Source organism: Macaca mulatta, chromosome 13 (assembly GCF_049350105.2).
Source record: "Macaca mulatta isolate MMU2019108-1 chromosome 13, T2T-MMU8v2.0, whole genome shotgun sequence".
Taxonomy (NCBI): domain Eukaryota; kingdom Metazoa; phylum Chordata; class Mammalia; order Primates; family Cercopithecidae; genus Macaca; species Macaca mulatta.
The window spans coordinates 77,517,565-77,543,935 of NC_133418.1; the positions used below are offsets into that span (position 1 = coordinate 77,517,565).

The 26,371-nt window shown below is 46.2% G+C and overlaps 2 long non-coding RNA genes across 2 annotated transcripts in view; both read left to right on the plus strand.

Moving 5' to 3' along the window:
• The window catches only part of LOC106992937 (uncharacterized), a 166,175-nt gene that overhangs the window by 29,628 nt on the left and 110,176 nt on the right, over positions 1–26,371 (plus strand). The window lies entirely within an intron of this gene.
• The window catches only part of LOC114671714 (uncharacterized), a 33,559-nt gene continuing 18,022 nt past the window's right edge, over positions 10,835–26,371 (plus strand). The window contains exon 1 of the long non-coding RNA XR_013402790.1: positions 10,835–10,981. This is a non-coding gene — a long non-coding RNA (uncharacterized LOC114671714). The remainder of the gene's footprint in view (positions 10,982–26,371) is intronic.

A 26,371-nucleotide genomic window follows, 5' to 3' on the forward strand; every position in this document is an offset into this window, starting at 1 on the left:
CAGACCTGGGTGCAAATCCCAGCTGGGCTCCTCACTGGCTGTGTGAACTTGGGCAGGATACCTAACCTCTCTGAAATTTTGCTTAATCATATATTTTTAAAATTTTTAAAATTTTTTATTTATTTTTATTTTTGAGACAGTCTCACTCTGCCATCCAGGCTGGAGTACAGTGGTGCCATCTTGGTTCACTGCAACCTGCACTTCCCAGGTTCAAGCAATTCTCCTGCCTCAACCTCCCAAGTAGCTGGGATTACACCATGTCCAGCTAAGTTTTGTATTTTTAGTAGAGACAGGGTTTCACCATGTTGGCCAGGCTGGTCTTGAACTCCTGGCCTCAAGTGATCTGCCTGCCTCGGCCTCCCAAAGTGCTGGGATTACAGGTGTGAGCCACCGCACCTGGCCTTGTTTAATCACATGTTGGATAGTGATTTAAATAGTATCTATTTTATAAGGTTGTGAGGATTAAATTTAAAAATAACATCATGGGCTGATCACATTTTCTAGCTTATACTACTCAACAAGTCGTGTTTATTGTAAATGTGCTGATGATAGGGTTATGGTTTTTTTTATGTTTTCTTTTTGCTTCTTTGGGTTTTCAGCAAATTAACATGCCTTGCTTTTGTAGTAAAAACACAGAAGAAAAAAAAATATATATATATTTTTTTTTTTTGAGATGGAATCTCTCTCTGTCGCCCAAGCTAGAGTGCAGTGGCCTGATCTCAGCTCACTACAAACTCCTCCTCCCAGGTTCAAGCCATTCTCCTGCCTCAACCTCACAAGTAGCTGAGATTACAGTTGTGTGTCACCACTCCTGGCTAATTTTTATATTTTTAGTAGAGACAGACATGTTGGCCCAGGCTGGTCTCAAACTCCTGAACTTAAGTGATCCACCTGCCTTGGCCTCCTAAAGTGCTGGGATTATAGGCATGAGCCACGGTGCCCGGCAAAAAAAGATGATTTTTAATAATAAAATGTAGGCCGTGTGCGGTGGCTCACACCTGTAATCCCAGCACTTTGGAAGGCCGAGTCAGGCAGATCACCTGAGGTCGGGAGTTCGAGACCAGCCTGACCAACATGGAGAAACCCCGTCTCTACTAAAAAATACAAAATTAGCCAGGCGTAGTGGTGCATGCCTGTAATCCCAGCTACTTGGGAAGCTGAGGCAGGAGAATCGCTGAGCCCCGGAGGTGGAAGTTGCAGTGATCTGAGATCGCACCACTGCGCTCCAGCCTGGGCAACAGAGCAAGAGTCTATCTCAAAACAAAAAGTAATAATAATAATAAAGTAAAATTTATATCAAGACTTAAATAAGAGCAGACTCTTTCCGAAGAAAAATATAGAACTTGCATTTATTAAGTACCTTTAATTTAAATAATTAGCACAGCAACCCTATCAGCTAAGTATGATTATATGAGCTAAATATCTTTATCCCCATTTCATAGATCAGGAAACAGGCTCAAAGGGATTTTATAACTGGTCCAAGTTCACAGAGTTAGTAAGGAATTAAATTCAGATTGTTTGATTGTGAAGTCTATAGTTTTTCCAACAACTCTTCGGGCTAACTGGAAGGGGTAGCATGGGAATGGGATGAGGGTGAGATGGTGGAGGGAGGAAGGGAGGGAGCACAGGAAGGACAGAGCCAGAGTCACTGGGCATTTAAAAGGTTAAGTGGGGCTGGGTGCGGTGGCTCACACCTGTAATCCCAGAACTTTGGGAGGCTGAGGTAGGCGGATCACCTGAGGTCAGGAAACCAGCCTGGCCAACATAGTGAAATCCCATCTCTACTAAAAATACAAAAATTAGCTGGGCATGGTGGTGCACAGTGGTAGTCCCAGCTTCTTGGAAGGCTGAGGCAGGAGAATCGCCTGAACCCGGGAGGTGGAGGCTGCAGTGAGCTGAGTTCGTGGCACTGCATTCCAGCCTGGGCGACAGAGCAAAACTCTGTCTCAAAAAAAAAAACCAAAAAGGTTAGGCCGGGCGCTGTTGCTCATGCCTGTAATCCTAGCACTTCGGGAGGCCGAGGCGGGTGGATCACGAAGTCAAGAGATCGAGACCATCCTGGCCAACACGGTGAAACCGCATCTCTACTACAAATACAAAAATTAGCCAGGGGTGGTGGCCTGTGCCTATAGTCACAGCTGCTCAGGAGGCTGAGGCAGGAGAATTGCTTGAACCTGGGAGGCAGAGGTTGCAGTGAGCTGAGATGATGCCACTGCACTCTAGCCTGGCGACAGAGCCAGACTCTGTCTCGGAAAAAAAAAGCAACAACACACACACACACACACACACACACACACACACACACACACACACAGGTTAAGTGGGTATAAAGGAGGGGAGATAAAAGTGGGGATGGAAGTGTCTCAGAGCAAAGTTGCCCAATTTCATAAATGTCCAGATGGGCCTTGCCCCATTTCAGGAAGGGTAAGATCTGTAGCTGCTGTGGATCTGTTTAATTCACATTTTTAGTTTCGCAGTCTCTCTGTGTAAAGCTATGAATGTGAGCAAGCCAGCCTGTGTTGCAGGGTTTAGAAAGCAGCTCTCAGGCCCTGTGGATTGCTGGGAGGGCGCGAGGGGTAGTCTGCCGCAGGAGTTTCCCAGTCTTCCCCGGGAGCCACGTGAAGCTGGGTAAGTTGCAGTAGTAGCTCTTGGAGCCTCTTGTCTCTCCTCCACTCTTTCCCATTTGCAGTCTCTTCATCATCTTTCAGGTGAAGATACAGGCCCAGTGCTTTCTTTGTCAGTTAAACATCACTTAAAGCAAGGTCGTTTCAGGCCAGGCATTGTTCAAGTTGTCCATTGCATGAGAATACGCAGCTGAGGGACTGCTGGAATCCAGCATTCATCTGGATTTGTACAGAGGAGGCACAAATCCTTTATGGACCAGAGGTGCTGTGGTCACTTTCCAATTTGATGAATTCCCTGGAGACTCAGAACTGACCCACCAGTTTACAAGTATTGAAGAGAGCAAGCTAGTTGTTTGTTGTTTTGCCATCTTCCAGAGAGGTCAAGTGACTAGGCCAGAGTCATATGGGCTCCAAGGGAGTCCTAACACCCTGGTCTTCTGATTCCCATACCTGTGATGTTTGTCTTGAACTACTTACTAAATATCCTGCCTCTTTCCTCCACTTAAAAACACAGAGAGAAGAGCTGGAAGAACAGAACCATCCACATGGGCAGGAAGGCCCAGAGACCATTGCTGCTGAAGTTAGCAGAGCATATGTACAGAACCCAAAGGGTTAATTCATTGTCCGAAGAGTTCTGTGGTCTGGTAGACCCAGGGAATAGCTGTCTGGCCTCCAGGCACAGGAGGCAGGAGAGGAGCTTTAGAGACAGCAGGTGTTGAGCATATCGTGATGGGAGCTTGTGCCCTTGGGTCCTGAGATCTCCACCTTAATGGGACACTGGAATCACTGATGCTGGGCTCCTGCTACAGGAATTCAGAGATACTTGATCTGAGGTATGGAGTGGCAGGTATCTTTTAAAAGCTCCATAGATGGTTCTAGAATGCATTCAAGGCTGAGAATCACCACACTTGCTAGGGAGCCCCTGAAGGACAGAGACCCTGGTTTTCTCACCTCTCTTCCCTAACACAGAAGCGCTTTACACAGAGAAAGGGTTGCATGCAAGTGTGCTGAGTTGAAAGATCTAGGACTAATAGCGTTAAGTGATGTCCATCCACGTGACGAATGATCACAGCAACTAAAAACTAGATTGAAGAATATGTAGTGAAATGGGAATAGGTTGATTTTTATTCTGTAAAAATAAAATAAATACACACACAATATGTAAGAGGGAGAGGCTGAAAGTTTAAAACATCACAGGGCTAATGTTGGTTATCTCTTGAGTGGTTACATTATGGGTGCTGGTGCTTCTGGAGCAGACTGCCTGTATGAATTTATGTAACTCACATGTACGTAATCAACCTCTCTATGCCTTAGTAGCCTCATCTCTAAAACAGGAATAATAAGCTGGGCACGGTGGCTCATGCCTGTAATCCCGGCACTTTGGGAGGCCGAGACAGGTGGATCACTTGAGGTCAGGAGTTCGAGACCAGCCTGACCAACATGGTGAAACCCTATTTCTACTTTAAAAACACAAAATGAGCTGTGGTGGCACGTGCCTGTAATCCCAGCTACTTGGGAGGCTGAGGCAGGAGAATGTCTTGAATTCTGGAGGCAGAGGTTGCAGTGAGCCGAGATGGTGCCACTGCACTCTAGCCTGGGCAACAAGAACGAAACTCCATCTCAAAATAAATAAATACATACATACATAAATACATAAATAAAACAGGGATAATAATGGCACCAACCCACATCATATCATAGGTTTGTCAAGGAAAAACTCTGAGGCAAAAGCTTCAGAAAAGGAAGGCAACAAATGACTTGCAAAGAGTGCAAGAGCTAAACTTTAGGGCTGACCCTCCAAATATCAAAACATAACCATAGCATTTCAGTAAAAGAAACAAACCCTAAAGACCACCAGAGCTAACGTAATGGGTTGAATGGTGGTCCCTGAAAAGGTACGCCCATGACCTAACCCCTGGAAGCTGTGGCCTTATTTGGAAAAAGGGTCTTTGCAGATGCAATTAATTTAAGGATCTATCCTCCTGGATTATTGACATGGGCTCTAAGTCCAATGATAAGAGTTCTGATAAGAGGCAGAACAGGAGAAGACAAGGGCGACAGTGGAGAAGGCTGCATGAAGACAGAGGCTGAGATGGAAGTAATGAGGCCACAGACAAGGAATGCCTGCCGTCACCTACCAGAAGCCAGCAGAGGCAAGGAAGGAGCCTCCCCTAGACACTTCAGAAGGGCATGGTCCAGCCAACCCCTTGATTCTGGACTTTGTGTCTCCAGAACTATGAGAGAGTAAATTTCTGTTGTTTCAAGCCACCAAGTTTGTGCTAACTTGTTATGGCTACTGGGAAACTAATATAGTTTACATTTGTCTGCTCATTATGAAAAACAATGACTTTCTCACATGATTACTACATTTACTAAGGCCATGTCATCTTTAGACAACAGCATAACAAAAATTAGGGACAGGAATTTTTGTGGTTGTTTTTTTTTTCAGAGACAGGGTCTCGCTCTGTCACCTAGGCTGGAGTACAGTGGTGTAATCTCGGCTCACTGCAGCCTCAACCTTCCGGGTCCAAGTGATCCTCCCACCTCAGACCCTCAAGTAGCTGGGACTATGGCTATAGTCCCGGCTTTTTTTTTTTTTTTTTTTTAATTTTTTGTAGAGACCAGGTTTCACCATGTTGCCCAGGCTGATCTCGAACTCCTGAGCTCAGGCAACCTGTTCACCTTGGCCTCCCAAAGTGCTGGGATTATAGGCGTGAGCTACCATGGTTGGCCAGGAACTGTATTTGTTAAGGAGTCTAAAGTTCACAGACAATAATCAAGGTTTTATTATTCTGGGTACCACAACTTGTTGGAGTTGAACCTGCTAGTTTTGGTTTCTCTTGGGTTGCAAAATATTTTGTTTTTGTTTTCCTGACGGTGGCATACTAAATGTTTGCTAACTCTGGAAGCAGGGCAAACTTTTGCTTCTACAGATTGTTGTGTGATTAAACAAGTCGGTTAATGTAAAGGCCCTTCGAACAGCTGGTACTAGTAAGCATTCTGTGTGTTGACTGTAGCTAGCTGTTTTTCTTCTTTTTGTTTACCTGTTTATTACAAATTTTCTGCGGTGAGCATGTGTGCCCATTTTTTCCTAGTTCAAATTCTCACTCATATTAAGACCTAGGCCAGTTATGGTCAAAGAGCCACAAGTACTTGAACCAGTTTCTCTGGGCCCCAGCTCAAGAGACTCAAGTTAACGGACCCTGCTTAATCCCACCTCCTTCGTAGCTCTGGGACTCTGTTTCATCCCTCTAGGTGCCAGTAGCTGTCTTTTTTAATAATAAAGATTTATTTATTTACTTTTTTTTTTTTTTTTTTTTTTTTTTTTTTTTGAGACGGAGTCTGGCTCTGCCGCCCAGGCTGGAGTGCAGTGGCCGGATCTCAGCTCACTGCAAGCTCCGCCTCCCGGGTTCACGCCATTCTCCTGCCTCAGCCTCCCGAGTAGCTGGGATTACAGGCGCTCGCCACCTCGCCCGGCTAGTTTTTTGTATTTTTTAGTAGAGACGGGGTTTCACTGTGTCAGCCAGGATGGTCTCGATCTCCTGACCTTGTGATCCGCCCGTCTCGGCCTCCCAAAGTGCTGGGATTACAGGCTTGAGCCACCGCGCCCGGCCTATTTACTTATTTTAAATTTATTTTTGTTTTTTTATTTTTTTTGAGATGGAGTCTTGCTCTGTGGCCCAGGCTGCAGTGGCGTGATCTTGGCTCACTACAACCTCTACCTCCTGTGTTCACATCATTCTCTTGCCTCAGCCTCCTGAGTAGCTGGGACTACAGGCACCTGCCACTATGCCTGGCTAATTTTTTTGTATTTTTAGTAGAGACGAGGTTTCACCATTTTAGCCAGAATGGGCTCGATCTCCTGACCTCGTGATCCACCCGCCTCGGCCTCCCAAAGTGCTGGGATTACAGGCGTGAGCCACTGCACCCAGCTATTTATTTATTTTTGAGACAGGGTCTTGCTCTGTCACCCAGGATGGAGGGTGATGGTGCAATCCACAACTCACTGCAGCCTTGATCTCTTGGGCTCAAGCAATCCTCCTGCCTGACTCTCGTATGGCAGGAACTACAGACATGTGCCACCACACTCAGCTGGTTCTTAATTTATAATTTATTTATTTTTTTTTTTGGAGACAAAGTCTCACTCTTGTCCCCCAGGCTGGAGTGCGATGGCGCCATCTGGGCTCACTGCAACCTCCGCCTCCCAGGTTCAAGCGATTCTCCTGCCTCCACCCCCTAAGTAGCTGGGATTACAGTCGCCTGCCACCACGCCAAGCTAATTTTTGCATTTTTAGTTAAGATGGGGTTTCACCATGTTGGCCAGGCTGGTCTCAAACTCCTGACCTCAGGTGATCCCCCGGCCTCGGCCTCCCAAAGTGCTAGGATTACAGGCGTGAGCCAATGTGCCCAGCCAACTTTTAATTTTTTTTGTAAAGATGGGGGCCTTGCTTTGTAAAGTTGCCAGGCTGAAATTGTTTGTGTTTGTTTGTTTGAAACAGGTCTCACTCTGTTGCCCAGGCTGGAGTGCAGTAGTACAGTCTTGGCCCACTACAGTCTCCATCTTCCAGGCTCAAGTGATCCCCCAACCTCAGCCTCCTGAGTAGCTGTGTACCACCATACCTCATTAATTTTTGTATTTTTTGTAGAAACTGGGTTTTGTCATGTTGCCCAGGCTGATCTCGAACTCATGGGCTTAAGTGATCCACCTGCCTCAGCCCTCCAAAGTGTTGGGACTACAGGTGTGAGTCACTGCGCCCAGCCAGAAGATTCTGTTTTTAGAGAAAGGCTCAGGAGTGTGGCTGGGTGTTGGACAGTCCCCTACTGGAGCAAAAGCAACCAAGGTCTCACTGTCCCAGCTGGAGAGTAAGAAGGGTGGGGAGCAGCTGGGGTGAAAGGATGCAGTCAGCACTCATCAAGGGGTGTGCCGTGAGCAGGGGTGGAGCTGCATGTAACTCCTGGCTTTCCCACAGAGAGAGACTGAGGACGGAGGATATGCAGTTACCTAAGGGGCATCTCAGTCATGGGGTTCAGATGTGACCAGTGTGTGCATGAGTCCAGAGGCCAGGAGCACAGTTGTGAGAAGGCTGGAGCATGACCTGGAGTTAGAGGGGCTGTCCCTCTGACTGTGCAGACAGTCAAATATCTGCGCCAGTCCAGGAAGTTCATTCATTCATTCCTTCATCCAGCAAGCACTTCATTCATTGAGTTTGCAGATATTTATTGAGCACCTACTATGTCTCAGCTCAGGCATTGAGGGCTATAGCAGGGAACGCAACAGAGAGAAATCCCTGAGGAGCTTATCTCTAGTAGGGGAGAGAGATGGCAAACAAAATAAACAAGTAAAATTTCCAGTGGGTTAAATAGTGATGAGTGCTAAGTAGAAAAACAAAGTAGGGAGGAGGATAGGTAATGTTGGAGAGAGAGCTGTGATATGAGCCCCATGGAAGTCCTCACTGATAAGGTGACGTTTGAGTCAACACCCAAGAGAGGGCGGTGATGGAATGAGTCGTGCACGTGTCTGGGGAAACATGTGTTGGCCTTCCTAGGAAGCACAGCCTCCATGGATAGGAGTGGGGGGCCCAACCCTGGTAAAAATCCAATGGAAAGCCACAGGAGGAACAAGCACCTGTGTTGGGTTTTTCACCTTGCAAAGGAAAATACAAAGTGTTTCCCTTATGTGTGTTTATAAATGAAAACTGAGGATCATGATAAACTACATTCAGTAAAAAACAAGATATGTCAAAATCTGTACCAAACTTCATCTTCTTTCTTCTAAGAGATTATTTGTATGAATTATAGATCATAGCATAGAATGGAACTTTGGTAACCATCTGGTGTTCATGTTTTGAACTTGCCAGATTAGAATCCACCAGGGTGCTAGGTTTAAAGATACAGATTCCAGCTCCCTGTCCCCACCCCTCATTTAGGGAAGGAGGCTGTGACTTTGTATATTTAACAAACACTCAAGGTGATTCTGTTACAGGAAAGTCTGGGAGACACAGATAGGTTTCAAAATGAGGAAATGGAGGCCCAGATAGAGGGAATGTCTTGCTCAAGGTGGAACTGGTCAGTCAGGCAGAACTGGGAATAACATCTAGATTTCCCAACTCTGTTAGGCCAATGAAAGTTTTTTGCACAGCACAAAGATTGCTTATGAAATTTAAGTTCAGGATACAAGACACAAAACATAAAAGCAGATGCCAGGTCAGACATCTATTAGGAGCACCAGATGTACCTGGGATGAATTGGTTACTGTGACTGATCGCTAAACTCAGCAGCCAAGGGCTCTGGCAGCCAAGTCTGCAGCAGAAATGAGTTGGGTTATTCCATTCCATTCATGGAGTCCAATAAAATGATGCATAATAATTTCATTTGATAAGAAAAGTTTTTTCCTTTAACAAATTTTAAAACCTTCCAAACCCTCAGCTTCCTATTATGACAATTACAAGAGAATAGGGAAAATAAGGAGGGGAAAAAGTGGCAAAAGGAGAGACCTATCCTGTCCCAGGGAGAATGATTTCTTCAGTATAATTTATCTCCTGTGGGTGGTCTGGATTCTCCACCCTCTCATAGGCCCTCAATGACTATGTGTTTGAAGGGACTTCAGGATAGACTTCTTGAAAACAGGTCTTTCTCTGATAGTTCCTAACATTTTTCACAGTGTGGGCTGTGAGGCCTGAAAAGGACAAGCACAGTGAGACCCATGGTGAGTTGTAGGACCCTCTGGGCCTTTGTGGCCCACCTGGGAAGGGGAATGTATTAGTCTGTTCTCATGCTGCTAATAAATACATGCCCATACTGGGTAATTTATAAAGAAAAAGAGGTTTAATAGACTCACAGTTCCACATGGCTGAGGAGGCCTTACAATCATGGAGGAAGGCAAGGAGCAAAGGCACGCCTTCCATGGCAGCAGGCAAGAGAGAATGAGAGCCAAGCAAAAGGGTTTCCCCTTATCAAGCCATCAGATCTCGTGAGACTTATTCACTACCATGAGAACAGTATGGGGGAACCACCCCCATGACTCAAATATCTCCCACCGGGTCCCTCCCACAACACGTGGGAATTATGGGAGCTACAACTCAAGATGAGATTTGGGTGGGGACACAGCCAAACCATATCAACGAATAATAAAGCCATCACCTCCTGAAGCGGGTGGGTGTGATGCCCTCCTGAGCCCCTGCAGCTGTAGCATCTGTGACGCACTGCCCAACTAGTCTGGGCAGGAGCAATGTGTTGGAGTCTGTGCACATGAGTGTGTGTGCTGGGTGTGCAATGAGCACCCTGCCACACATGTGGGAGCTCAGACACCACTCTCTTCCAGAGCCGTGCGACAGTTTGACTCATCCATGACTGTAGCCGCTCCAGCAAAGCTGGACTCTTGGGGAAAGAAGTTTCTCTTCCCAAGCCTGCTGTGTGGGCCCGTGGGGAGACACACAATTGCCTTTGTCGTTTGTTCTTCCTGTGTGGGGACAAAAGCCCTTTCACTTGCCGTGGAATGTACAAGAAGTTCCGTGCCGAAGGGCTGCCAGGCGCTGGCCTGGAATCCCACAAACGAGGGGTTGGGGAGCTGGCTGTTTCAGCCTGAGGCCCCCGCCTCCTGGTCCTGCCATGCATCTGTGTGGTCGGGGACTACCAAGAGGGTCTCCACCGTCTGCTTCCTCATCATTGTGTGCATCTGCATCACCGCCACAACCCTGTCTTAATCATGGCCTGAGACACGCAGCCTGCCACAGGCTGGCACTGTGCCAGGCATGGGCTTTGCCAACTCATTCAACCCTCCCAACGAGTGCTGTTACTCCCACTTTGCAGCGGAGGGAACTGACCTTCAGAAGGGAGGGTCTGGGAGGACAGTGCTGAGACTGAAACAGACAGGACACCACAACCCCTCACCCTGCACTCACAGCTCTAGAGCAGAATGGAGCCGAGCCTCAACCCTTGGTGTTTATGCTGTGAGCTGAAGTTTTAAGCAAAACAAAAATAGAGAACTTAGGTGGGGTTGGGGTGGGGGAAGAACCCGCCAACACAAAACCACATAGTGGCACAAGTGGCCTTTTCTCATTGCTATTTACATCCCCGGGTGTTTCCATCAGCCTAGAGCCAGAAACTCACCACAGAGCAAGCAACCTGTTGCCAGAATGCTGGGGGGGCTGTGCTATTTTAGGAGGAAAGTTTTCCCAGGTGGCTATTGTCTGCATTTTTCTCACCAAGGTGGGGCAATTCATAGAGTCACTAAAGCCAACCACAGCGTTGAACTTTGCTCTAATTTTAAAATGTAAATGAGCAAGCGCCAATGGGAAGTGGTCAGGAGCAGACCGGGGCAATCAGCTCCCAGGGGAGCCCCAAGCGTCAACTCCCATGTAGGGGGCAAGGGTGAGGCCTGCTGGGCGGGGAGTGGACTAATACAGAGGGCTGGGAAAGAAATGTGTGTGTCTAAAAGCAATTTGCATTAGGTCTTTCAGAACCCAAGTCTCTGGGGTGGATTGTACAATCTTGCAATCTTACAAGCAAGAGAGGAAGAAAGGAGAGAGGGGAGCCAGGGGAGAAGGGTGTGGGGATCAGACAGGCTTTTATATGTGATCTTGTTTAAGCAAGACTCTTATCAAAGAGTAATCCGAAACTTTGTGCTTTCTTATCACCCAGCTCCCTGGGGAATGGGTATATGACTTTTGAGTTCCACAAGGGAGGATTAAATTGCCTGTTAGAGATCAGAGCTCCAAGTAAGCAGACAAGGTTGATAGAGGTGGGTGCGGTGGTGTGGTTTACTTGTGTCCTGTGGAGATGTTCTTTGCCCTTATTATCTAGATTCACGTTTTCTGTGCACAAGCTGAACACTGAGGGCTGAGGAGAAAGCTGCCGTCTAGTGAACAGAGCAGCATTGGAAGGTGTGCCTGCTCTCTGCCCCACGCTGCAGATGCTGAGCAGGGGTTGGGACACCAAGGAATGAGCCATGCTGCACTGTTCAAGAAGGTCCAGTCCTGTGGGGGTTGTGTGAATACAGGACACTCTTTTTTTTTTTTCTTTTTTTTTTTTTTTAGACTACATCTCATTCTGTCACCCAGGCTAGAGTGCAGTGCCAAGAGCTGCAGGCTTCCATAACAACTGTTGCGGTACTGACTGAGTAGTTAAGTTAAATATTGAAAGCTGAAAGGGCCAGTGCCCTTATACAAAGACTGGAATGTAACAAAAGCCCACCAAAAGTTTTGTGTAGGCCTTTCCTGGGCCTTAAAGCATGACAAAATAATGGAGGAATTCTTAACAGGATCCATTTAGGATTAAACAAATCTTATTGGGGTTCTGAAGGGACTCCCCAGGCCTCCACAAACAAGTTTATTGGGAGCCTGAAAGAACTCCCCAAACCTCTGTGATTTAGCAGGAGACAAGATAAGAGTAATCAGCTGGGCACAGTGGCTCACACCTGTAATCCCAGCACTTTGGGAGGTTGAGGCGGGTGGATCACCTGTCAGGAGTTTGAGACCAGACTGGCCAACATGGTGAAAGCCCATCTCTACTAAAAATACAAAAATTAGCTGGGCGTGGTGGTGCATGCCTGTTGTCCCAGCTACTCAGGAGGCTGAGGCAGGAGAATCACTTGAACTTGGGAAGTGGAGGTTGCAATGAGCTGAGATTGTGTCACTGCACTCCAGCCTGGGTGACAGAGCAAGACTCCATCTCAAAAAAAACACAAAAACAAAAACATAAGGGTAATCACCCCAGCACCTGGATCCATTTAGATTAAGTAAATTTACTGAGGCTCCAGAGGAAGGTCTTCAGGAATCAGACCTTATAGATGAAAAGAAATTAATCACTTATGTCTTTTCTCTCTCTCTCTCTCTTTTTTTTTTTTTTTTGAGACGGAGTTTTGCTTTTCTTGCCCAGGCTGGAGTGCAATGGCCTGATCTCGGCTCACTGCAACCTCCACCTCCCAGGTTCAAGCGATTCTCCCATCTCAACCTCCTGAGTAGCTGGGATTACAGGCGCCCGCCACTACGCCCGGCTAATTTTTGGTGTTTTTACTAGAGACGGGGTTTCACCATGTTGATCAGGCTGGTCTCGAACTTCTGACCTCAGGTCAGAAGTTCTGACCGCCTCGGCCTCCCACAGTGCTGGGATTACAGGCGTGAGCTACCTTGTCCAGCCTACTTATGTCTTTAGATGAATGTACTCTTACATGTAGACATATAGCTTAGAAGGTATATAAGCTCTGGAAAACTTTGTAATTTTGAGTTGTCCTCGCAATAATTTCCAGGTCTTCTCCTTGTAACCTGTTGCAGAAATAAAAACTCTCTTCCTCCCCAGTTCATCTGCATCTCGTTATTGGGCCACGAGAAATAGCAGCCCAACCCTCAGTTTGGTTCGGGAACAATGGCTCACTACGTCCTCCAATTCCTGGGCTCAAGAAATCCTTCTGCCTCAGCCTCACAAAGTGCTGGGATTACAGGTGTGAGCCACTGTGCCTGGCTGGCATTCATTTTAAAATGTCTATTAAATTGCTATTATGCAGCCAACAGTCTGTATAGTGCTCTGGGAAAAACCCTAAATAGCTGACAAACAATTACATGTGTATTTACTGTTTACCACTTTCACAGTTCTGTATTAAAGAATGAACAACTGGCCGGGCATGGTGGCTCGCACCTGTAATCCCAGAACTTTGGGAGGCCCAGGCAGGTGGATCACCTGAGGTCAGGAGTTCCAGAGCAGACTGGTCAACATGGTGAAACCCCGTCTCTACTAAAAATACAAAATTTTAGCCAGGTGTGTTGGCAGGTGCCTGTAATCCCACCTACTCGGGAGGCTGAGGCAGGAGAATTGCTTGAACCCAGGAGGTAGAAGTTGCAGTGAGCAGAGATTGCATCATTGCACTCCAGCCTGGGCAGCAAGAGCAAAGCTACATCTCAAAAAACAAAAAACAAAAAACCAAAAAAAAACCCAACCACAGCAAGAAAGGTGGTAGAGCGCCACCTTTAGGTAGGAGGTGGTTAGGTTCTGCACTCAAACTGCCCATCTTTGAAAATAAGTTACCTCTCTTTGCCTCTGTTTTCTCACCTATAAAATGGGAATAATTTCTGAGGTGTTTATCAAGTTTAAATGTAAAGTGCCGGCCGGGCACGGTGGCTCACGCCTGTAATTCCAGCACTTTGGGAGACCGAGGTGGGTGGATCACTGGGGTCAGGAGTTCAAGAACACCCTGGCCAAATTGGTGAGACCCCCATCTCTACTAAAAATACAAAAATTAGCCGGGCGTGATGGCACATACCTGTAATCTCAACTACTTGGGAGGCTGAGGCATGAAAATGGCTTGCACCCAGGAGGTGGAGGTTGCAGTGAGCTGAGATCACGCCACTGCACTCCAGCCTGGGTGACAGAGTGAGACTCCGTCTCAAAATAAATAAATAAATAAATAAACAAATAAATAAATAAATAAATAAATAAATAAATGTAAAGTGCCTAGCACAGGCCTGAAACATAGTACTCAATAGACATTAACCATTATTTATTATTATTATTATCATCATCATCATCAAAGACTCTTACCCCTGCCCTTCAGGTGTTCACAAGCTAACAGGGAAAGCAAATAAGGTGTGTTCTGAAATACGACACCAACTGCCCTGGTTATTGTTGATAAATGTGCTATAGATGGCAGAGAAGGATAAAACCCCTTCAGTCAGGAGTCATTAAAGAAGGCTTCAGGGAAGAGACTAAGAACTGGGTGGAATTCAGAATTGGGTGGAACTTAGTAGGTAAGAACGTTCTAACTGTGAATAAATAGCACACACAATTTATGGAGGCAGGAAAAGGCAAGGTGTGTTTGTGGGGTGCCCGGTTGCTTTGGCTTGGCTTTAGCTAAGGTCTCTATAGAAGCGTTGTGAAAAATAAAAGGTGGACTGGGCACAGTGGCTCACATTTGTAATCCCAGCACTTTGAGAAGCTGAGGTGCATGGATTACTTGCAGTCATAAGTTCGAGACCAGCCTGACCGACATGGTGAAACCCCATCTCTACTAAAAATGCAAAAATTAACCGGGTGTGGTGATGCAGGCCTATAATCCCAGCTACTCAGGAGGCTGAGGCATGAGAATCACTTGAACCCAGAAGGGGGAGGTTTCAGTGAGCTGAGATAGCTCCACTGCACTCCAGCCTGAATGATAGAGCGAAACTCAGTCTCAGAGAAAAAAAAAAAGAAAAGAAAAGAAAAAGAAAAGTTGGACATTAGGTGAATCAGTGCCAGGTAGTGGAGTACAGAGTTTGAACTTTCTTGTGTGTCCAATAGGAAGCCACTGGGAGGGTTTTGAGAAGGAGTAGAATCTGCATCTGCCTCCCCCGAGAGCGATCTGTGCTCAAATATTGAGATGTCACTGAACCTACCGTTACCAGATCTGCAGCGATCCCTGGCAGCTTTGGCTTCTTGCCAGCTGGCATGCTGGCAGGCAGGGGCATCCAGTGTGCAACATGGCTTTTTCCATTTCTTCCACCCTTGGGGCATTTAGGACCAGTGGGGAAATGATCTGAGAATGGGGATGAGGTGGAGGAGGCTGCTGCAGGTCACCAGAAGGAGCTAAAATTGGTCTGAAACTGCACTGTCAGACACCAGTTCCTTGTGGCTCTTGGGCACTTGAACTGTGGCTGCTCCAACTGAGGGCTGCTACACAGATAAAATACATACCAGATTTCAAAAACTTAGCACAACAAAGTACATCTCATTAATAATATATTGATTTTTTTTTTTTTTTTGAAATGGAGTCTCGCTCTGTTGCCCAGGCTGGAATGCAGTGGTGCAATCTTGGCTCACTGCAACCTCTGCCTCCCAGGTTCAAGCGATTCTCCTGCCTCAGCCTCCTGAATAGCTGGGATTACAGGCATGCGTCACCACGCCCGGCTAATTTTTGTATTTTTAGTAGAGACAGGATTTCACCATGTTGGCCAGGCAGGTCTCAAACTCCTGATCCACCCGCCTCAGCCTCCCAAAGTGCTGGGATTACAGGCATGAGCCACTGTGCTTGGCCAACCTTTCTTCTTTTTGATGTGGCTACCAGAAAATTTAAAATGAGGCCAGGTGATGGGGTTTCACCAGCCTGGCCAAAATGGTGAAACCCTATCTCTACTAAAAATACAAAAAATTAGCCAGGCGGGATGGTACGCACCTGTTGTCCCAGCTACTCAGGAGGCTACTACTGGGAGACGGAGGCTGCAGTGAGCCATGATCGCGCCCCTGCACTCCAGCCTGGGCAACAGAGCGAGGCTCTGTCTCAAAAAAAAAAAAAAAAAAAGAAAAGAAAAAGAAAATTTAAAATGTATTTGGGTGGTGTTATATTTTATTGGACACCATCAGTCTGGAGGGTTGGTTGATGTATGCCCTGGGTAGTTACTAGGGTTATAGCTGTACACCCATATTAGCCTGGGTGGAATGCCTGCCTGCTCAAGAAACCAGGCTCAGATTTGAACCTAGTCAGCATTATGCTTAGGATAAGAAGTTCAGGGCTGGGCGAGGTAGCTCATGCCTGTAATCCGAATACTTTGGAAGCTGAGGTGGGAGGATTGCTTGAGCCCAGGAGTTTGAGACCAGTCTGGGTAACAAAGCCAGACCCTCTACAAAAAACAAACAAATGGGCCAGGCACGGTGGCTCATGCCTGCAATCCCAGCACTTTGGGAAGCCGAGTGAGGCAGATCACCTGAGGTCAGGAGTTTTGAGACCAGCCTGGCCAGCATGGTGAAACTCCATCTCTAGTAAAAATACAAAAACTAACTGGGCATGCCAGTGTGCACCTGCAGTCCCAGCTACTCGGCAGGCTGAGGTGGGAGGATCACCTAAGCCTGGAAGGTCAAGACTGCAGTGAACTGTGATCATGCCACTGCACTCCAGCCTGAGTGACAGCAAGACACTGTCTCTCAAAAAAAAAAAAAAAAAAAGAAAAAAAATTTAAAATGTTTAGTGAGGAAAGAGTGTAACCATTGCTGTGTATCAGTTCTCCACAGTTCTCCAGAATTTGGCTCCAGAATTCTAACTTTCAGTTGAGGCTAGAAGGTGGCAGGATATAACCTTGTGGGGTCTCTTTGAAGGAGGAAGTATTTGCCCATGAGAGTAAAGGGAGAAGCTTCCGGGAGAAGCTCATGAGTCAGGAGCTGGTGGAGGGGCTGGGATCCACAGGCCTCTGAAAAACACCTTGTACACGAAGGAAATACATCAAGCTGTTTTAAAAGATTATCTCAATTTCATAACTATGAATTATTTTATTTTCTTCCTATGCTTTTCAGGATTTTCCTAATCTTCTACAGTGAAAAATAACCAGAAGAAATGTTTTTTGTTTTGTTTTGTTTTGTTTTTTGTTTTTAAGAAAAGAGCAGCACTTATTGGAGCGAGAGGGAAGCAGTACTGAGTTCACAACTGCTACTAGAAGGAAGCTGCTCGGGGAGGGGACTCAGACAAGATGCTGCAAGTCCCAGTCTTAATGTAAAGCAAATCTTAATGGAGAGCGGTTCTTTTTGTGGAGGCTGGGAAAGCTCCATCGAGCACCCTGTGTAGGCAGTCCTGACTGTTGAATACTGATGTAGTGTGGAAGTTAAGGGGATTTAGGAGTCATACAGAACTGGGTTCAAATTCTCACTGTACGGCCAGGCGCGGTGGCTCACTTAATCCGAGCACTTTGGGAGGTTTTGGTGGGCAGATCACTTGAGGTCAGGAGTTCAAAACCAGCCTGGCCAACATGGCAAAACACTGTCTCTACTAAAAATACGAAAATTAGCCGGGCGTGGTGGCGCATGCCTGTAATCCCAGCTACTCGGGAGGCTGAGGCAGGAGAATCATTGAACCCAGGAGGTAGAGGTTGCAGTGATCTGAGATTGCACCACTGCACTCCAGGCTTGGTAATAGAGGGAGACTCTGTCTAAAAAAAAAAAGAAAAAAGAAAAAAAGAAAAAATTCTCACTGTACAATTGACCATCTGTGGGTCCTTGGCAGACCATCTACCATCTCTAAGCCTCAGCTTCCTCACTTGCCACAACATTGCAATATCTTTTAAGGTAGTAAATACTCAACAAATGCTAGCTATCCTTATCATGGAGATTTAGCCTTTCAAACATGCCAGGGATAGGAAATTGCAAAAAGATACTGAGCCTCCACCATGGGTATTTCACTAGCCTTTTCAATTAAACAAAACCAAAAGGGAACAGGTTGCAGACAGGCTTGCAGGGAGCTGGAAGCCTCAGCTCCATGAGGTCACTCAGCTATACACAAGCTGTATTCCAATGTTGCACTTTTACATTCCATTCTGAATGTCAAAGTCTCTGAGTAAAGTCTGTGGTTCCAAAAGCTCTAATTAGGTGAAGGCAGAATAATGGTAAACATTTTCACAGTGTACTTATATCAACAACCTGCCTGGCACAGAGGACAAGAAAACATGCGTCACCCTTCAAACATCCTCACTAGTGTTAATCAGGGGCTCTAGTTGGCTCGATGCCAGGCCTAATTGGGCAGAATTTCACTGCCCAGCTCTGGGACAATCACAATGTGTTGCTTTCTTTTTCTTTTTTTTTTTTTTTTTTTTTTTTTTGAGACGGAGTCTCGCTCTGTCGCCCAGGCTGGAGTGCAGTGGCCGGATCTCAGCTCACTGCAAGCTCCGCTTCCCGGGTTTACGCCATTCTCCTGCCTCAGCCTCCTGAGTAGCTGGGACTACAGGCGCCCGCCACCTCGCCCGGCTAGTTTTTTGTATTTTTAGTAGAGACGGGGTTTCACCATGTTAGCCAGGATGGTCTCGATCTCCTGACCTTGTGATCCGCCCATCTCGGCCTCCCAAAGTGCTGGGATTACAGGCTTGAGCCACCGCGCCCGGCCTATTTTTCTTTCCTTTTTTTTTTTTTTTTTGTTTTGAGACAGGGTCTCACTCTGTCACCCAAGCTAGAGTGTGGTGGTGCAATTATGGCTCCCTCCAGTCTCAACCCTACAGCTTAAGTGATCCTCTTGCCTCAGCCTCCCTGGGACTGCAGGCATGCACCACCATGCCCAGCTGATTTTTAAATTATTTTGTAGAGACAGAGTATCACTGTGTTGCCTAGGCTGATCTCAAACTCCTAGGTTCAAGAGATCCTCAGCCTTCCAAAGCGTTGTGATTACAAGCGTTGTGATCCTCAGCCTTCCAAAGCGTTGTGATCACAAGCGTTGTGATCCTCAGCCTTCCAAAGCATTGTGATTACAGGCGTGAGCCACCATGCCCAGCCACGACGTGTTGTTTCAGTGCTATTGGGCTCTACTGATGTTAATAATACATTGCTTCAGAGCTTTCCACGTTTTTGCTTGTATCTTTGTTCTCGGTGTTTTGTCTCTACTCAGAGACCAGACCATCCTTAGGAGCCTTAGCTTGCTGTGTTTACCTGTTCTTTCTCCCCTAGTGGCATTTTCCAGACATGTTGAAGTAGTGGGTGGTAAGTAAGGACACCATTCGCAATTGGGCCCAGAAGTCCAACAGGAGGATTGTTTCTCTTCGGCTGCAGGTCACTGTCCTAGGGCCATAAGCGTAGGAGCCCTGATGGTGTATGGAAGAACTGAGTCAGCTTGCAGAGGACCTGGTGACTCAGAAAAATCACATGCAGATCACATACATTATCACAGTGTCTTAACCCAATGACTGTCAACCCAGTGAGCAATTTTGCACCCCAGGGGTCATTTGGCAATGTCTGAAGACTTTTTTGTTTTTTCCACAGGGTCTTGCTCTGTCGCCTAGGCCAGAGTGCAGTGGCGCAATCACAGCTCACTGCAGACTTGATCCCCCGCAGCTCAAGCCATCCTCCCACCTCAGCTTTCCAAGTAGCTGGGACTACAGGCACGTGCCACGATGCCCAGCAACATTTTTAATTTTTTTTTGTAAAGACAGGGTCTCCCATTCTTGCCCAGGCTGGTCTCAAACTCCTGGGCTCAAGTGATCCTCCCGCCTTGGCCTCCCAAAGTGTTGGGATTACGGACTTGAGCCACTGTACCTGGCCTGAAGAAATTTTTTGTCACGACTTGGGGGCAGAGCACACAACTGGGGATGAAACTATTATTGGCATTTAGTGAGTAGAAATCGGGTGTGCTGTTAACTATCCTATAATGCACAGACGGTTTTCCTGTTCCCCTCACCCCACATACAAAATAAATGATATGGGCTGGGTGTGGTGGCTCACACCTGCAATCCCAGCACTATGGGAGGCCAAGGCAGGTGGATCACCTGAGGTCGGGAGTTCGAGACCAACCTGGCCGTTATGGTGAAATCCCGTCTCTACTAAAAATACAAAAATTAGCCAGGCGTGGTGGCAGATGCCTGTAATCCCAGGTACTCAGGAGGCTGAGGCAGGAGAACGGCTTGAACCTGGAGACAGAGGTTGCAGTCAGCTGAGATCATGCCCCTGCACTCCAGCTTGAGCGACAGTGCAAGACTCTGACTCAAAAAAAAAAAAAAAAAAAAAAAAGATCTGGTTCAAAATGTTAATAGCAGTGAGGTTGAGAAACTCTGGGTTAAGTTGACTCAGCAATCAATGCTCTGCATTCTGTGTCCCTAATCCACATATCCAACATGGGGAACAATGCACACTCAGGCAGGTCCTGTCCCTATTCCTACACCTGTCCTTCTTAGTTCTGACCTCTGTGCCTTTGTTCACATGATTCCCTCTGCCTGGAGTGTTCTCCTATGCACCCATCTGAACCCTGCCTTTTCTTCAAAGCTCAAGCATCTCCTCTCCTGTGACACCCTAGTCACTGTAACCTCTCTGACCTTCCTCACTTGCAATTCTTGGTAGTATGGCCTTGAGGGCAGAAACTGGACTTGGATATATTTGTATCCTCCACAGCATTTAAGGCTCCCAGTATGTATTTGTGATAAGGTTCCCAGTATGTATTTGTTGAATAACTACACACCTCAGCCGTCCAAAATTTTTCCTCACTCTTCTATTGAACATTATTCCTGTATTTTAAGAAAAGTGGTTGAAAGGTAGAAGCCTTGATTGACTGAGCTCAGGAATAGCTTTGGTGGAATTGGATTTGATCTGCATGGCCCAGAGAGAGGAATTTTATAAATTTCTAACTCTTTAAGTGAAACAGCCACCAGTCCTTCCTGTAAAAAATCTGTGATGACATCTACAAGTCAACAAATAATATTACACTGTTTGCCAAACTGCATGCCCAGAAGTGGAACAGCAAGGACCCAAGATGACAAGCTTCTTAATTTCTCTAGTGTCAGAGCAACAGCTCTATCAGTCTGGAGGAGTCTGAAAAAGTGGCCCGGGCCACACCTTTATGACTTAGGATATTCGATATTTCTTTGATATTGTATTGCACAGTTTGAGCTGAAAAATCGTTTCCTTGTGTGTGTAGTAGAGTGGGGTTGCACAGTAGGGGAGAAAAAAAACTTTTGAAGAAAAAGCATAGGCCACAGTGTCAGATGTATGAATGTGAGTGTTAATCTCAGTTCTGTTATGTTCCAGCTATGAGACTTTAGGCAATTTCTTAACCTATCTGAGCCTCACTTTAGTTTCCCATCTGTAAAGTGGAGATATAGCACCTACCTTATTATGACCTAGTGTGGATTAATAATGCCGATTGGCTGGTACAGAGGCTGCTACATGAGTAAGCTTACATAAATGATATTTTTCTCTCCTTTACTTTCCTTCCCTCCTCAGCCAACAATGGCACGGTAAGAGCAACAGTGTTATAATACTTTGTATTTTTGAAGAATTTTTATGTCTCTTTGCTTTCTTTAAAGTAGCCAAGGCAAGGATTTTTAATTTGTCAGAAAAGACAATTCCAAGGTTGGAGTTGCAATAAAGTAATACAAATAATATAGTTATAATTTCTTACAGGTCCGCTCTGTAAACCTAGAAATGGGTTGGTTTCCTGAAAGCTAGCATTCCTTCCTTTAAACCTTCTCTTTCTTTTTTTTTTTTTTTTTGAGACGGAGTCTCGCTCTGTCGCCCAGGCTGGAGTACAGTGGCCGGATCTCAGCTCACTGCAAGCTCCGCCTCCCGGGTTCACGCCATTCTCCTGCCTCAGCCTCCGAAATAGCTGGGACTACAGGCGCCCGCCACCTCGCCCGGCTAGTTTTTTGTATTTTTTAGTAGAGACGGGGTTTCACCGTGTTAGCCAGGATGGTCTCGATCTCCTGACCTCGTGATCCACCCGTCTCGGCCTCCCAAAGTGCTGGGATTACAGGCTTGAGCCACCGCGCCCGGCAAACCTTCTCTTTTTCTTACCTTATTTTTTGTTGTTGTTGTGTGTTTGTTTTTAATCTACAGATGGGTGGAAAGGAACATTATTTTCTTATACATTTTTCCCTTAGGCAATCTCATCCACTCACTGGTCCATAATGACCATCTATACATAGATGACTCACAAGGATGTTCAGAGCTCTCTTCTGAGTTCTAACTGGCACATCTAGCTGCCTGTTTATCATCAACACACCCCAAGTTCAGCAAATAAAAATCGAACCCTGCAGCACTCCTGCTTAAAATGCTTTAATTCATCCCATTATTCTCAAGAAAAACAGGAAACTAACACAGCTGTGTTGTACGTCATCTAGCCAGTAGCTCTCTGGCATCACCTTACATCAGCCCCCTGTGGAGACCCACTTAGAACCTCGGAGTTAATATGAAGATTATTTTAAGCTGAAGACATTTGAGGCTCAACCAATGTAGAAAGAAGCCTTCTCAGAGCTTCCCTTATCTGACTAAAAGCAGAAACTTTTGGGAAATGAGGCTGTCATGGATTCCTTCTTCAGAGCAGCTTTTACTCCCAGGAAGGAGATCAAGAATAAGCCTACATAAATCCCCACTCTGGAGGAACTTTTATGGCCACTGAAGAAAATTGAAAGAACACTCATATCTGCATGAACAAGCATTATCACAACATTTCTTATCTTCCATTTGTTCTTGCAGAAACCCATTTGTCTTTTCTAAAGAAACTCATTTGGTCTTCTGATAAAGACCTCTTCTCTCCCTTCCCTTTTGCCTCCTAAGTTAGGAATTTAAGCCTCTAACTTAAATCATCTATTGTGCTACTTCTTTTGTAAGCTCCTGTGTGCATACAAATAAATGTTTCTTCCTGTTGATCTGTCTTTTGCCAGTTTAATTCACGGATTCCTTGATACTAAACGTAAGAGGATAGAGGAAAAGTTGTCCTCCTGACACTGCCTTGATCTCTGTGCTCTTACTCTGGCTTTTTTCAGCTTTTTTTTTTTTGACGGAGTCTCGCTCTGTCTCCAGGCTGGAGTGCACTGGTGCAATCTCAACTCACTGCAACCTCTGCCTCCTGGGTTCAAGCGATTCTCCTGCCTCAGCCTCCCTAGTAGCTGGGACTACAGGTGTGCGGCACCACACCCAGCTAATTTTTGTGTTTTTATTTTTTATGTTTTTGAGATGGAGTTTTACTCTTGTTGCCCAGGCTGGAGTCCAATGGTGTGATCTCAGCTCACTGCAACCTCCGCCTTCCAGGTTCAAGCGATTCTCCTGCCTCAGCCTCCCGAGTAGCTGGGATTACAGGTATGCGCCACCACGCTTGGCTAATTTTGTATTTTTAGTAGAGACGGGGTTTTTCCATGTTGGTCAGGCTGGTCTCGAACTCCCAACCTCAGGTGATCCGCCTGCCTCGGCCTCCCAAAGTGTTGGGATTACAGGTGTGAGCCACCGCGCCCAGCCAACTTTTGTGTTTTTAATAGAGATGGGGGTTTCACCATGTTGGCTAGGATGGTCTCAGTCCCTTGACCTCATCATCCAGCCGCTCCAGCCTCCCAAAGTGCTGGGATTACAGGTGTGAGCCACCGCGCTCAACCACGGTTCCTTTTAGTTTTATGATTTCTCCTGCCAGACCTCTGCCTATACCCTTCCCCTTGCCAAGAATGCTTTTTCTTTCCTCTGGCATTTATATAACTACTCTTTATCCTTCAAACTAGTTCAAACGGCAGCTCCCCAAGAAAGCCTTCTCTGACCTCCCAGTTAGAGACTCTTCGGGCATCCTATACTTTTCCTTTATAGCACTTCTTTTTTTTTTTTTTTTTTTTTTGAGACGGAGTCTCGCTCTGCCGCCCAGGCTGGAGTGCAGTGGCCGGATCTCAGCTCACTGCACGCTCCGCCTCCCGGGTTCACGCCATTCTCCTGCCTCAGCCTCCCGAGTAGTTGGGACTACAGGCGCCCGCCACTGCGCCCGGCTAGTTTTTTGTATTTTTTAGTAGAGACGGGGTTTCACCGTGTTAGCCAGGATGGTCTCGATCTCCTGACCTCGTGATCCGCCCGTCTCGGCCTCCCAAAGTGCTGGGATTACAGGCTTGAGCCACCGCGCCCGGCCTTATAGCACTTCTTATACTAGCAATAAAAATGTGTATGATTATTTGATTAATGTCTTCTACCCCGACAGACTGAAAGTTTCTTGATGGTAAGGGTCCTGCCTAGTTTTGCTCACCATTTTATTCTAAGTTCCTGACACAAAGTAGGCACTCAAGAAAAGAACTACTGAATGAATATATGTTTAGAAGACAGAGGAGAAACTCCACATATGATAGACTAGAACTACTCCCTCTGGGATGCCCCTTTCAAGCCAAGGATGTGTGGACCCCTATATCACAGTTCTTTGAAGTCCAGTCATATAGCTGGGGCAAAGCAATCTCAAAATAGCCAGTGCTACCGTGGGAAGAGCTGTTACTCTATCGGGGCAACTGTCCTGGCCAGAGATTAAGTGACAGTTTACTTGAGAAAGGTTGACCCAGAAAACCATCCTACAATATGCAACATGCATGAGAGAACCTGATCAAATCTAAAAATAGCTCCATCACTGGAATTGGAAACACTTTAGTGAGGATTCAGCCTCTCTCCTTGCAACCCCTACCTCTATGGAGACTTTGATCTTTTTCACTGAACTACAGAATCCCAGAATGGTAGTGCTGGGAAGCCATCTAGTCTACTGCTCTCATTTTAATTTAATTTTTAATTTGAAGAATTTTTTATGGAGACAAGATCTTGCTGTGTTGCCCAGGCTGGTCTTAAACTCCTGGCCTCAAGTGATCCTCCTGCCTTGGCCTCCCAAAGTGCTGGGACTATAAGCATGAGCCACTGTGCCCAGCCTGCTCTTATTTTAAAATGAGAAAATTAGCTTCAGGGAGGTTTAGCTACTTCCCCTATATCACCCAGGCAGTCGGTTGCAGAAACGGCTCAGACAGGAGCTTTCTAGCTTCACCACAGTAATGCTTGGGTTTGTGATCTGGAAGACCAAAATAGACACCCTTTTATCAACTAAGACAGGTTCTAAGGTTAAGGAAACAAAGTTACCTACGGGTCTACCTACTGGTGGAGGGTTCAGGACCCAGTTAGCATGGCAAACTGCTAAACTCCTGAGACTCTAAACCCCCTAACAATAAGAGATATCAGCCCTCTCCTAACACGAATTTACGACCCAAACCACTACAGCTCTGATTGGACAGCAGGCCAGCCTTACAAATATTCTTTCCTGAATAAGCTACTGCAGACCTTAAGCCTTAAGCCATTTTCAGCCAGCTTACAGAAGCTGCACACAAACTCTCTTTGTGTCCTTTAGTTCACCTTTTCGCATAAAGCGCCAAATTCCATCTGATTTTTATGCCAAAACCCTGCCCCAAAGTGAACATGGAATATATGTTACCTGTATGTTTATCCATCCTGCATGCACTGGGCTCCCCTCATAATTATGTATAGCCTTTTCCCAGAAACCTGATGAATATGTATGACTCTGTTGTGTGATACAGGCCCTGTGAAGCATGAAACCCAAGTTTCCTTCTTCACTTCAAAGAGACAGGACCTTCTGTCCACACTGGAGACTTTCTCTTTCTGGGTTGCAAACCAGTATCACCAATAAAACTCTCCTTTCCACTATTTAGCCATCGTGGTGGTCTTTTGGGTAACAAGGTTGACACCACCTAGCTTTTAGGCACCTTGGATGCTGAAGACCCTGCAAGATTTATGTTCTTGTGGGTCACCCAAAGGGGAGGCAGGTGAGTGGGGGCTTATTTCCTACTTCTCTGGTTCATAGTCACAGTGAGCAAAAGTCTCAGCAAGGGAACCCAGGCAAACCACTCAAGTTCTGTGTGAAGAATACCTGGAACAGAGACTGGCATATGGCAAGATAAAGGATAGGAACTTGGGTTCCAAGGGTTGATCTTAGCTCTACCACCAGACAGCCTGGGTTATTCCTTGGGAAACACACTGTCCCTCTAAAATTTGTTATATGGGTTGCTAATACTGACTTCAGGCTATTGTGAGACTCAAATAAGATAACGTACTAAAGACCTTTAGCACAATGTCTGACATCTGGTGTTCAATAAGTGGCAATATTGCTCAATTTCATTCCAATACAAAGTTACAAACATCTGTGGGAAGTCTGCTTCATAGACAAGCAATAGGGGAACACAGTAATTGTTTGGGAGGGGAAAACTCGGCACTCCTTCCAAATGACACATTCTTTCTTTAGATATGTTAATACTTTATTTAAAAAAAATTTTTTTTTGAGATTGGATATTGCTCTGTCATCCAGGCTGGAGTGCAGTGGTGTGATCTTGGCTCACTGCAACCTCTGCCTCCCTGGTTCAAACGATTCTCGTGCCGCAGCCTTCCCAAATAGCTGGGATTACAGATGTGCACCACCATGTCCGGCAAATTTTTGTATTTTTAGTAGAGACAGGGTTTTGCCATGTTGGCCAGGCTGATCTGGAACTCCTGGTCTCAAGTGATCCGCCCACGTCGGCCTCCAAAAGTGTTGGGATTACAGG